Source organism: Mustela nivalis (genome assembly GCF_964662115.1).
Source record: "Mustela nivalis genome assembly, chromosome: 9".
Lineage (NCBI taxonomy): Eukaryota > Metazoa > Chordata > Mammalia > Carnivora > Mustelidae > Mustela > Mustela nivalis.
The window spans coordinates 116,843,089-116,854,284 of record NC_139028.1 but is presented as its reverse complement, the minus strand read 5'-3'; the positions used below and the strand labels follow the sequence as shown (position 1 = coordinate 116,854,284).

The following is an 11,196-nucleotide window of genomic DNA, read 5'->3' as shown; positions in this document are numbered from 1 at the left end:
AGGTCCCCCCGAGGCCTCTCCCCTCGTGTGGGGACAGCCGTGCTCTCCCTCTGTCCTCATGGAGTGGTCCCTCCTCGCGTCTGTGTCCTGACGTCCTCTTCTCGTAAGGACCCGGGTCATGTTGGATAGGGTCTGCCCTGGTGACCTTAGATCATCTCACCTTAAATGATCTCTTTAAAGACCCCACTCTAAATACAGTCACACTCTGAGGTGCTGGAGGTTAGGACTCCAACCCTGAAACGTGGGGGACCCAGAGCAGCCCCCAGCGGCCTGCTTCCGCAGGACCCTCCCCCGCCGGCAGTCCCCCCCCCCACCGGCAGTGTTGCCTTCTTGCCCCTCCCCCACACCCCCAGTGTCGCGGGGTGGCGGCTGACTAGCGTGGACCCAACTGGGCAGGCTGGCGTTGGAGGGCGGCGCGATGCTCTCTGCCACCTCCAGAGACTGGTAACCACGATCTGGAGACACTCAAGCTGGGGGCAGGTTCTGGAATCCACATTAGTAGATTCTGTTTTTCACTCTCACACCTGAAGAGGATCTAGTCATTTCTATTTTAAGTTAGATTTACGGGGGCACCTGCGGGACTCAGTCAGGAATACATCTGCCCTCGGCTCCGGTCAAGATCCCAGGGTCCCAGGATCGAGCCCGGGGTCAGGTACCCTGCTCAGCGGGGCGCCTGCCTCTCCCTCCCCCTCACCCCACCATGCTCTGTTTCTTGCTCTGTGCGCGGTCTCTAACAAATCAATAAAATCTTCAGAAAAAAATGAATTAATTTATTTATTCTAGCGAGAGAGAGACAGAGAGCGAGCAGGGGAGGGGCAGCCGGCAGGGGTGAGGGGAGCCCCAGCAGACTCCACGCCGAGCACAGAGGCCGGCGCGGGGCTCGATCCCATGACTCTGAGATCAGGACCAGCTGGTGGGCAGGGCCCCTCCATGCGCTTCACATAATACTGCGGAGGGATGAGTTAGGGACGACTCGCCGGCACGGGTAGCTCCCGCCGGCGTCCGCACCGGCTGTCGTCTTCCTGTGACCGTCTCCGGGCAATCCTGTGATTTCCCGGGGCTGTCACACCGAGGCTTGCTCCAGGCTGCCTGCTTAGGTAGGGAGCACGCGACTTGAGATCCTAACGGCGGCGTGGGTCGGATCCCACGGGAGGAGAAACGTGTCCGCACGCGTGAGGCAAACGTGTTTCCCACCAACGGAGCCTGGACAGCCGGCTGCAGCCACCCCGGCCGCCCCAGGCCCCAGGCCGCCCTCCTCCCCCGCCCCTGCCTTCCGTTCCAGCCTTGCCTGGTGCCCGCGGCCTGTGCACCTTCTCCGGTTCCCAAGGGGAGGAAAGGAGAGCCTCCGGCTTGGCTGAGACTGAGCGACGACATTCTCGGAACCTGTGTGGGATTTAGAACACAGGAAGGGCAAGAGGCTGATCCTTGCACAGTGGGGGACAACGGGCTGGGAATTTATCATCATTATTATTATTATTATTATTAGGATGGAAGTCTCCACCTGTGGGGAGTTCCTCTCCTGCGCCAGAGAAGGTGGCCGCGTCCCTGGCTCCTGATGAAGCCCCAGAGGCCCAAGGCCCCAGGCCAGGCACAAGCAGCCGCTGTGGGAGGCAGGGCTGAGCAAAGGGGCTTCTGAGCGCCTGGAAGAAGTGAGGGTCCCCGCGGTACAGCAGCTCTGCTGCCGAGGTCCTGTTCACGAGAATCCATAGCTTTCTGCTGGGAGGCTTGGCTTTTCTGCCTTAGGCAGAAGGAGAGCGTGTGGGGTCTCTCCGAGGATTTGCACGAGTTTTCCCAAGGTGGGAGGTCGCCGAGTGGAGGAAGGAGGAGCCCTTCCCCAAGTCGGAGCAGAGAGGAGGTTAGAGCCGGCCGGCCAGGGGCCCGGGTATCAACCCCACCTGTGGGCCGGGCCGGGCCGGGCGGCAGTCTGCCCCTCCGTCTTGATCTCCAGTATGAAGCGGGGGCTCATGGGAGGGGCCCCAGCAAGACCGTCTGCAGGAATCCCTTCCTCCCGGGCTGCTCGGGCGACCCACGGTGACCCTGCCCAGCACGCAGTCTCCTGTGGACCAGACTAAGAAGGGTCTGGGTCCCCCAGGCTCAATCGCATGCATTCGGTCCACAGTGACCTCTGGAGGGCCTGCAAGGCAGGAAGGAAAGGAACAGGCAAGATCCCAGGGGAGACAAGCCCTGAACAAGTCATTACCCAACTCGTTTCTCTCAATGACAAGGGGAGACACGCCCCAGAGGACGGGACAGGATGCAAGGACCCGTGGCCATGGCAGATGGCCTTGGATTGTCCAAGCTAGTCTGAGGGAGGAGGGTGGTGGGCAAGAGCAGGGAGCCGTGTCTGGCAGGCGCAGACGGGAAGCACTGGCCGCCCCTCTCCACGGCTGTCCGCATCCTACACCCACGCCAGCTCCCGAGGAACCTCCAGCAGCCTGGATGGCTGGTCTCCTCCCGCACCCCGCTGAGCAGCTAGGGCGCTGAGGGGCACAAGGTGTGACCCTCCCCACCAGGACAGGCGGTATCAGGGACATCCTCACTCCCGCAGAGCCCTAAACTGTTTGATCAAACACCCCAACAACTAAGTAAATTTTGGAGCACATTCCTCTACACGGTGGGGGAACAGACGCCCGGAAAGTTACGTCCATGTCCGAAGCCCGAGTCCCTGGGAACGCAATCTTATTGGGAACACAGGTCTTTGCAGAGGTGATCAAGTTAAGGATGTCGAGGGGAGACCATACTGGATTTACGGTGGGTCCCACGTGGAACGGCTGTGTCCTTAGAGAAAGAAGAGGGGGTGCCTGGGGGCTTAGTCGGCTGAGCGTCCGACTTGATTTCAGCTCAGGTCATGATCATGGTCAAGTCCTGCGTCGGGCTCTGTGCTCAGTGCAGAGTCTTGCAGGAGACTGTCTCTCTCTCTTCCCCACTCGCTGCTCTCTCAAATAAATAAATGAATCTTTAAAAAAAAAAAAAAAAAGAAAGAGAGAAACCAGACACGCTGGGAAAAAGGCCACATGAGGATGATGGCAGAAGCCGGAGCCATGAGGCCACAGCCCGGGGGGCGGGCAGCGGCTGGCCAGGCTGGGAAGCCGGGGGAGGCCGGGACACGGGCTGCCTCCCAGTGTCTTCCCAGGGAACGAGCCGTGCCCTCACCTGCATTTCGGGCCCCCGGCCTCACGGAAATGTGAGAGTACGTTTCTGCTGTTTCAAGCCGTCCTGTGTGTGCTAGCTTATTAGAGGAACCTGATACGCCTTCATCCATGAATCGTAAGCAATCCGCATTACTACCTGTGCACCGTGGACCCCGAGAGCAGCGGCCCGCAGCGGGAGGGGCCCAGGAGCGGGGGAGACGGACGGGAAGCCGGGGTGGTTACCTGTGGGGCAGAGGGTCGCCGGCCAGCGCGGGAGCCGGGCTGCTGGGTCCTGGCATGTCTTGCTTCTCTGTCTTAGGTCGGAGGTGGCATGTGGTGTCCGTGTCACCTTAGTGTCCCCCTCTGTCCTCTTGTGCGAATGAACTACTTCACGAGAAGGGATTATTTTCAGCAGCGCAGGACGGGGCGTCCTCTCCTGCTCGTTCTGGCCTGGGCCTTAGGGAGGTGTTTACGGCCCTCTGAGTCTCAGTTTCCTTCCTCACCAGTCATGTGGGAGGAAGTGGAGAGGGAGGTGTGCCTTGTGGGTCCCCCAGGGACGGGGTGAGACCCCGTGCAGAGGGCGGCACCCTCAAGGCAGGTCAGGCCCTTTCTAATGGGAGGGAAGAAGAATGGCCCCTTTCTGTCCTAGAACTTAATGCCTTTTTACCGTATAACTCATACCTTCGTGTAAGTACCGGGAGCTCAGACAGAGGCGGGCCTTGCTGTTTTTTGCTCAAAGGCGAAAATGGTCATTGAGCCATGTCTGCATCCCTGTGGGTGGCTGAAAAACAGGTTCTCTCCGCCCCTGACCTGCTTCTCGCCAGGTCATATCAACTCTGGGAACCGGAAGGTGAGTGTGCTCCCGCGGCCCCCCGCCGCCTCCACGGGACGCATTGCTCCTTGCCCGTGCCTTCTACCAACATTTCCAGATCACGGCCAGCACGCGCAGGACCACCCGGGTGGCTGGGGCCGGGGAGGCCGTGGGACCCCCGGGAATCCTCCGAGCCCTGCTGCTCAGCCTCGGCTCAGCAAGCCACCCTGGCGCCAGGAAGGCCGGCCTCTGGCCGAGTCACGGCACGTTGTTCCCTGGCTTCCGACACACTTGGAATAAGACCCACAGCTCACCCAGCTCCACTGCTCTGGACCTGTGTGGCCCGCAAAACTGCCAGGCTGGTTCCTGCCCCAGGGCCTTTGCACTCGCTCCTCCTCACCCAGAACACTCTGAGTAGGCCCTTCACGTGACAGACCGCTCCCAGTCTCTGATTTCCCACGCGACCGAGTCACCTCTTCCAGGAGTTCCCCTACCCCACCGCCTCCTTTGTCCACCTTGCCTCTGCTTCTGTTCTGTGTGACACAGGAGACCTTTGCATCATTCCTGGCTGGATGTGGTCCCAGTGGGGGAGGGAGCAGCTGGGAGCCTCAGGCGGTGAGGCAGTGAGCTTCGTCCCCAGAGGGGAACGGGAGCGAGAGATAACGCTGGCTCCTGTCCCAGCTGTTGCAAGCCTGAGATGTGTGAGGCCGGGTGCCGAGGACTCCAGGTGGGCAAGAAGGCATGGCCTCAGCCCTCAAGGAACCTAAATTCCATTGGCAGAGACAGGGGTAGAGGGTATTCTGGGAGCACAGGGAAAGTCACTACCTCAGGTCCAGGGGAAGCAGGGCGGTCTTCCTGGAAGAAGCAGCACTGAAGGCAGGACAAAAAGGATCAGTAAGAGCTAGTGCTGTGAGGAGAGTGGGGCCGGGGGCCCGGGCAGAGAGACAAGCATCCTTCCAGCCCGGGGAGTCTACTCCACCCTTCATCCTCTCCCCATCTGGGGAAGAGAAATTCCATCAGGGGGACAAGGGGCTCCTCCCTGCCAACCCCTCTCTGGGGCCCCCTTTCCCACGGCCCACAGCGGGCTCCACCCCACCCCAGCTGCCAGCTCGGCCCCAGGGAGTGTGGGAGGGCTCCCTCCCACCGGCCGTGCAGCAGCTTGCCGGGGATAACAGGCTCCCGTCCCTCGTGGGAAAGATCCCGAAGGCCTCTAATAAAGACTGAGAAAACCAGACCAGAAACCCTCCCCACTACAGCACAGGTGAGAACCGGCAGAAGCCAGAGGTGGTGTCTGCAGGGCATTCCCTGGACGAACCTCATCGGGGCCGAGGTAGAGAATGGAAGAGAAAAGCAGGCTGAGCGGCAGGGCCGAGCCCCAGCTCCGAAAGACCACAGCCACACGGAGGCCTGGAGGCCCCCGGCTTCAGGTCCCCACCTGCCCTTCGGACCCAGCACCCAGGCCCCTGTCTTGCCCCCGTCAGGTGCAGGGGGCACAGGGCAGAGCCCCAGGTCGGGCCAGACCCCAGACAGCTCCTGGGAGCATCAGAGCAGATCCTCGGGCTGGGGCAAGACAGCTTCCACGGTCCCCCTGAAATCGGCCAATGACATTCCGGCCCGTCAGATGAGGACGAGGGGCTGGGGTCTGTCCACAGCCGTGCTCTCTGGGGCTCCGTGAAGCCCTGGGTCTGCATGTGGGTCGCAGCTTGTCCGCCTTCCTGTGTGTCCATGGGTGGGCGACTCGGTGCTTCGGTTTGGCCACGGTGCGGGACTCACGACAACGTTCCCACGGCACTGATGCTCCCACAGGCCCCCATGGGATCCGATGAGCCAGTCCACACAAGGGAAGTGCGTCCAGGGCACCCTGCCCACCCCCCTGCGGCAAGGGGTGGCTGGGGCTCCCAGGGTGACGGGGCCCAGAGAGCAGACACTCTCAGGAGGCTGGGCAGCCCGCAGGCCCAGCCTGGGAGCTGCAGAAGTCAAAGGGAGGCCTTAGGGACAGGAGCGGATGGGAGTGGGCGTCACCCCTGGGGCGGCATCACGCGGCCATGTCCTTCCAGCTAAGTGCCCCCGAGGGGCAGGTCCACTGGTGGTAGGACTCCTTATTCCGTGCTCTGCACGTGTGGCCCTGTCCCCGGGACGGAGAGGGACGGTGTTGGGGAACGGGGTGAGCGGTGAGCAGGGGTGCCCTCGCCCACGAGGGGGAACCTGGGACAGATGACGGTTTAGCACCTGCCGGGAGACCAGGCCCGAGTCACCTGCCTGCTCACAGGCACGCACTCCGTGTCTGCTCCGTGTCCCAAGCCACCTCTCCTTCCTCTCCACCTCCCAGGCAATGGCACCCTTTTTGGGGGCTTCGATTATCATGTAGATCCTGGTGGTCTCTGGTGCCGCCAAGTTCACAGCTACCTGGAAACTCAGGATATGAGCTTATTTAGAATTAGGTCTTTACAGATGTAATTAGTTAAGATGAGGTCACACTGAAGTTGGGCGTGCCTTAAATCCGGTGACTGGTATCCTTGTAAGAGGACCCTGTGAAGACACACAGGGAGGAAGGCCACGTGTCCCTGCAGAGGCAGAGACCGGACGATGCAGCGGCAAGCCAGGACGCCCGCAGCTGTTGAAAGCCACCGGGAGCCGGAAGACGCAGGGAAGGATTCCTCCCCGGAGCCTTTGTGAGGAGCGTGGCCCTGCCTTCACTCTGATTTAGGACTTCTGATCTCCAGACGTTGTCTTAAGGCACATCGTTTATGATCACTCGTTACGGGCCGCCCCGGGACACTAAGGCAGCCTGCGGTCTGTATCCCGCAGAGACCGGTCTCCTGACCTTCACACCTGCATTTCCACCTGCCCCACAATTCCTCTCTCTCGAGATCTTCTCCCTCTCTGGAACACCTCACCCGGGGGACTGCACCCTGGTAGCCCAGGCCAGAGCCCAGCCGTCACCGGATTCCGCCCTGCCCTCCACCTGACCTGCAGTGACTCATCGAGCCCGTGCTTTCCCCCTCCCGTGTCTTTCTTGAAGACCAGAGGGACGTGACCAAACGCAACCCGGGCAACTTGATGATCCTCGGCGTTCAAAACAAAACCCAACTGTGAACGACGTCCCTGAAGTCACTGGGAAAGTCTGAACACAGACAGGACAGTAGATGCTGCTGGTGTTGAATTTCCACAGTGACACTGCTCTGTGGTTAAGGAGGAAGGTGCCCTTACTCTGGGAGCTGTAGCCAAAGGGCCTGGGGACAGAGCATCATCACACCACAACTCACTTTCAAATGTTCAGGAAAGGGAAATCTGCCTGTCTTGCTATTTGCCTACAGAGAAAGCAAAAGAACAGGAAACATGTCAATGATTGCAGGAGCTAGGTGGAGACGCCGTTTGTCTGTGGCTCCTTCATCGTGCAGCAGGGTGAAATCTAGGTCAGGAAAAGTGGAGGGGAGAGCTCAGTCCATTCTCCTGACCCCACTGCCCGTGCCCTGCTCCAGACTCCTGCCACCTGCTGCTGGTGGGGCCGTCGCGGCTCCAGCTTTCCAGCGGACTCCTCAGATGATTCCCGCTCCCCACCGCCTCCCATCCACTCCAACCCACTGTCCACACTGCAGCCACACCGACCTCTCCAAAACCAGAGCCTGCCATGCCCCTCCTCGCTTGAAGCCCTCCCAGCCTGCTCTCGGAACAAAGTTCAAATTCCTTCAATGGCCCACAAGGTCCTTTATTACCTCTCCAGGCCCGCACTCCTCTCCCCCACCTTCTCACCTTCTACGCTTCACGGGAACGTCCTCTTCCCTCCCTGCCCCATGTTCACCTGCCTGTAACTTTTGGGTGTCAACTTAGACGCCCCGTTTCTGCAAGCCATGAGTCTGAACCATGTGCTCTGTACACGATCTGTCAAAGCTCAGATGCTGTAAATACTTTCTGATGGCATTTCTCTCTCACCTGACAGTGATCTCCATGAAGGGAAGGACCAAGACTGTATTGTCTTTATCTCCTACCCATCAAGCACGGGACTTGGCATGTTGTATGTCGTAAATAACTAATGGGTGGATGAATGTATTGGAGCTGGCTGGGTGGATGGATGGATGGATGGATGGATGCGTAGATGGATGGATGGATGAATGGATGGATGGATGGATGGACTTACGTACATATGTGTGTACATATGGATGGATGGATGGATGGATGGATGGACGGACGGATGGATGGATGCATAGATGGATGGATGGATGGATGGATGGATGGATGAATGGATGGATGGATGGATAAATGGACATATGTATATATGTGTGTACATATGGATGGATGGATGGATGGATGGATGCGTAGATGGATGGATGGATGTGTAGATGGATGAATGGATGGATGGATGGATGGACATACGTACATATGTGTGTACATATGGATGGATGGATGGATGGACGGATGGACGGATGGATGGATGCGTAGATGGATGGATGGATGGATGGATGGATGCGTAGATGGATGGATGGATGAATGGATGGACGGATGGATGGATGGATGCATAGATGGATGGATGGATGGATGGATGGATGGATGAATGGATGGATGGATGGATAAATGGACATATGTATATATGTGTGTACATATGGATGGATGGATGGATGGATGGATGGACGGATGGATGGATGGATGTGTAGATGGATGAATGGATGGATGGATGGATGGATGGACATACGTACATATGTGTGTACATATGGATGGATGGATGGATGGACGGATGGACGGATGGATGGATGCGTAGATGGATGGATGGATGGATGGATGGATGGATGGATGGACATATGTACATATGTGTGTACATATGGATGGATGGATGGATGGATGGATGGATGGACGGATGGACGGATGGATGGATGGATGGATGCGTAGATGGATGGATGGGTGGATGGATGGATGGACGGATGGACGGATGGACGGATGGACGGATGGATGGATGGATGGATGCGTAGATGGATGGATGGATGGATGGATGGACGGATGGACGGATGGACGGATGGATGGATGGATGGATGTGTAGATGGATGGATGGGTGGATGGATGGATGGATGGATGGACGGATGGATGGATGGATGCATAGATGGATGGATGGATGGATGGATGGATGAATGGATGGATGGATAAATGGACATATGTACATATGTGTGTACATATGGATGGATGGATGGATGGATGGACGGATGGATGGATGGATGTGTAGATGGATGAATGGATGGATGGATGGATGGATGGACATACGTACATATGTGTGTACATATGGATGGATGGATGGATGGACGGATGGATGGATGGATGGATGCGTAGATGGATGGATGGATGAATGGATGGATGGATGGATGGATGGACATATGTACATATGTGTGTACATATGGATGGATGGATGGATGGATGGATGCGTAGATGGATGGATGGGTGGATGGATGGATGGACGGATGGACGGATGGACGGATGGATGTGTAGATGGATGGATGGGTGGATGGATGGATGGATGGATGGATGTGTAGATGGATGGATGGGTGGATGGATGGATGGATGGATGGACGGATGGATGAACAGGTGGGCGAATGAGGGGACGGATGGATGAAATAGAACAACGGTGCCAGGAGACCCCAGAGGAGGTGGGGGGTCAGGTCTGACTGCAGGAGGCAGCCTGGGGGACTCGAGGGCAGCATCTCGGTGACAGCGGCAGTGTAGCGATCCTTCCTCCTGGCACTTTACATGGGACACCCGCTTCGTCCTCATGGCAGCCTCCCCTGGAGTGAAACGTCTTCCCTCATCCTCGGTCCCTGTTCACTGGTAATTAGTATTTTAATAAAAATTTTAAGTAAGTATCACTAGGATTTGATGGAGCCCTTAGGAAGAGAGGATAGACACTAAAAAACACACTTCCCCACTGCCGAATCCCCAGACGGCTGTCGACCGTAGGAGCTCGATAAACATACCTATTAGAATGACGTTTTCACGTGAAGCGATCAAAGCTCAGAGGGTTCGCGTGCTTGTCCAACGTCGCGCAGCTTCCTAGGTCAGCAGTGTCAGGGTCTGTAATTAGGGTTTGTGCGAGGTTCCTCCAACTCCAGACCTGCCCTGTCGGCCCAGGAGGAGAAACAGGGCGGGCAGCCCAGGCGTGGTGGGGGTTGCAGACAAAGGCTCAGAGGTAGCAAAATCGTGGCACGTTCCGGGGACACAGAGGAATTTCGCCAGAACAGAGGGCTGCGCCAGAAACGGGGAGGGGGCACTGAGTTGGCACCAAGGCCTTGAATGCCAAGGCGGAGAGCACGCACTGCCCCGCCCGGCTCTACAGGGTAGGGTCAGTGACAGGAGCAGAGTAAATGAGGCAAATGCAATCTTGTTGGCGTTCGGAAGGGGGGCGCACTGGGCGAGACTGGGAAGCCGCTATTCCCGAGTGGGGGGAAGCCCGGGGCTGCAGAGAAATTAGCCCGGCACAATCCCAAAGCCTCGGCTGCGATGTCTGCGCCCGCTTCTGCCTCCGCTTCCCTGCTGAGTGTGTGTTAATCAGCTCCTGGCTCACAGGAAGGACACAGCATCCTGCCCACACAGCCGGCCAGGTGGTGAACGGGATCGGGGCACAGGGCCCGGTTTCTGGGGCTGGCAGGGACCCTGTAGCCGCTGTCAGGAATGAGGGGCGTCTGAGCCCCCGGGGCCTTCCTCGCAGAGGCCGGGAGGGTGTAGCGACTCAGAATTAGCAGTCGTCGCTCCTGAGGTGGCTTTGCCACCGAGGAGCTCTGTGATGTCACCCCCTCTCTGAGCCTCAGCGTTTCCTTCTGTAGAATGGATGCCACGAGCGGTGAGGACACGCACGCGGTTTGCCGTGCCTGGGAGGCACACCGTGCACGTTAGTCCCAGACCCTCCTTTCCTCTGGGCCTCAATTTCCACACTTCTGCAATGGGGGTGATGGCTAAGGATGGTAGGAAATCTGTGGGGCGCCCCCAGCTGAGCCTCCGCCAAGATGGGGTGTGGGACCGACTGCCCTCTGCAGCCTTTTGCACATGTGATTTGCTTATAGGAAAAAAGTCCGCAAGGAGAAGCCTTAGAGGGGTGTCAGGGGCCCGAGACCTGGGGAGGGGATGAGGAGCAAGGAGCCTTGGCCCCTCGGGAAAGGCCACACGCAACAGCAGGGGGGCGATTGGCAATGTGGGGTGGGGTTCTACTTGACATTTAGTGAGGGGAGGGGCAGGGTTCTAGATCCTTCTAGAATCCCATTTCAAGAGGGTGAAAAGGGG

General features: G+C 58.4%; 1 long non-coding RNA gene across 13 annotated transcripts; it reads right to left on the bottom strand.

Annotated features, from left to right (window-relative positions):
• Window positions 1-749: 749 nt before the first annotated feature.
• LOC309840609 lies at window positions 750-10,705 on the bottom strand. 13 transcript variants are annotated; one of them, XR_014298702.1, is made up of 7 exons: window positions 9,897-10,689; window positions 5,258-6,348; window positions 3,375-4,812; window positions 1,896-2,956; window positions 1,502-1,689; window positions 1,289-1,383; window positions 750-1,089 (listed from the first exon to the last, which is right to left on the bottom strand). It is a non-coding gene; the product is annotated as an uncharacterized lncRNA (long non-coding RNA). The 13 variants fall into 13 exon arrangements; XR_014298701.1 differs by having other exon boundaries at window positions 1,502-2,956; XR_014298695.1 differs by having other exon boundaries at window positions 750-2,956; window positions 3,375-4,634; window positions 4,768-4,812; window positions 9,897-10,704.
• Between the last annotated feature and the right edge of the window lie 491 nt (window positions 10,706-11,196).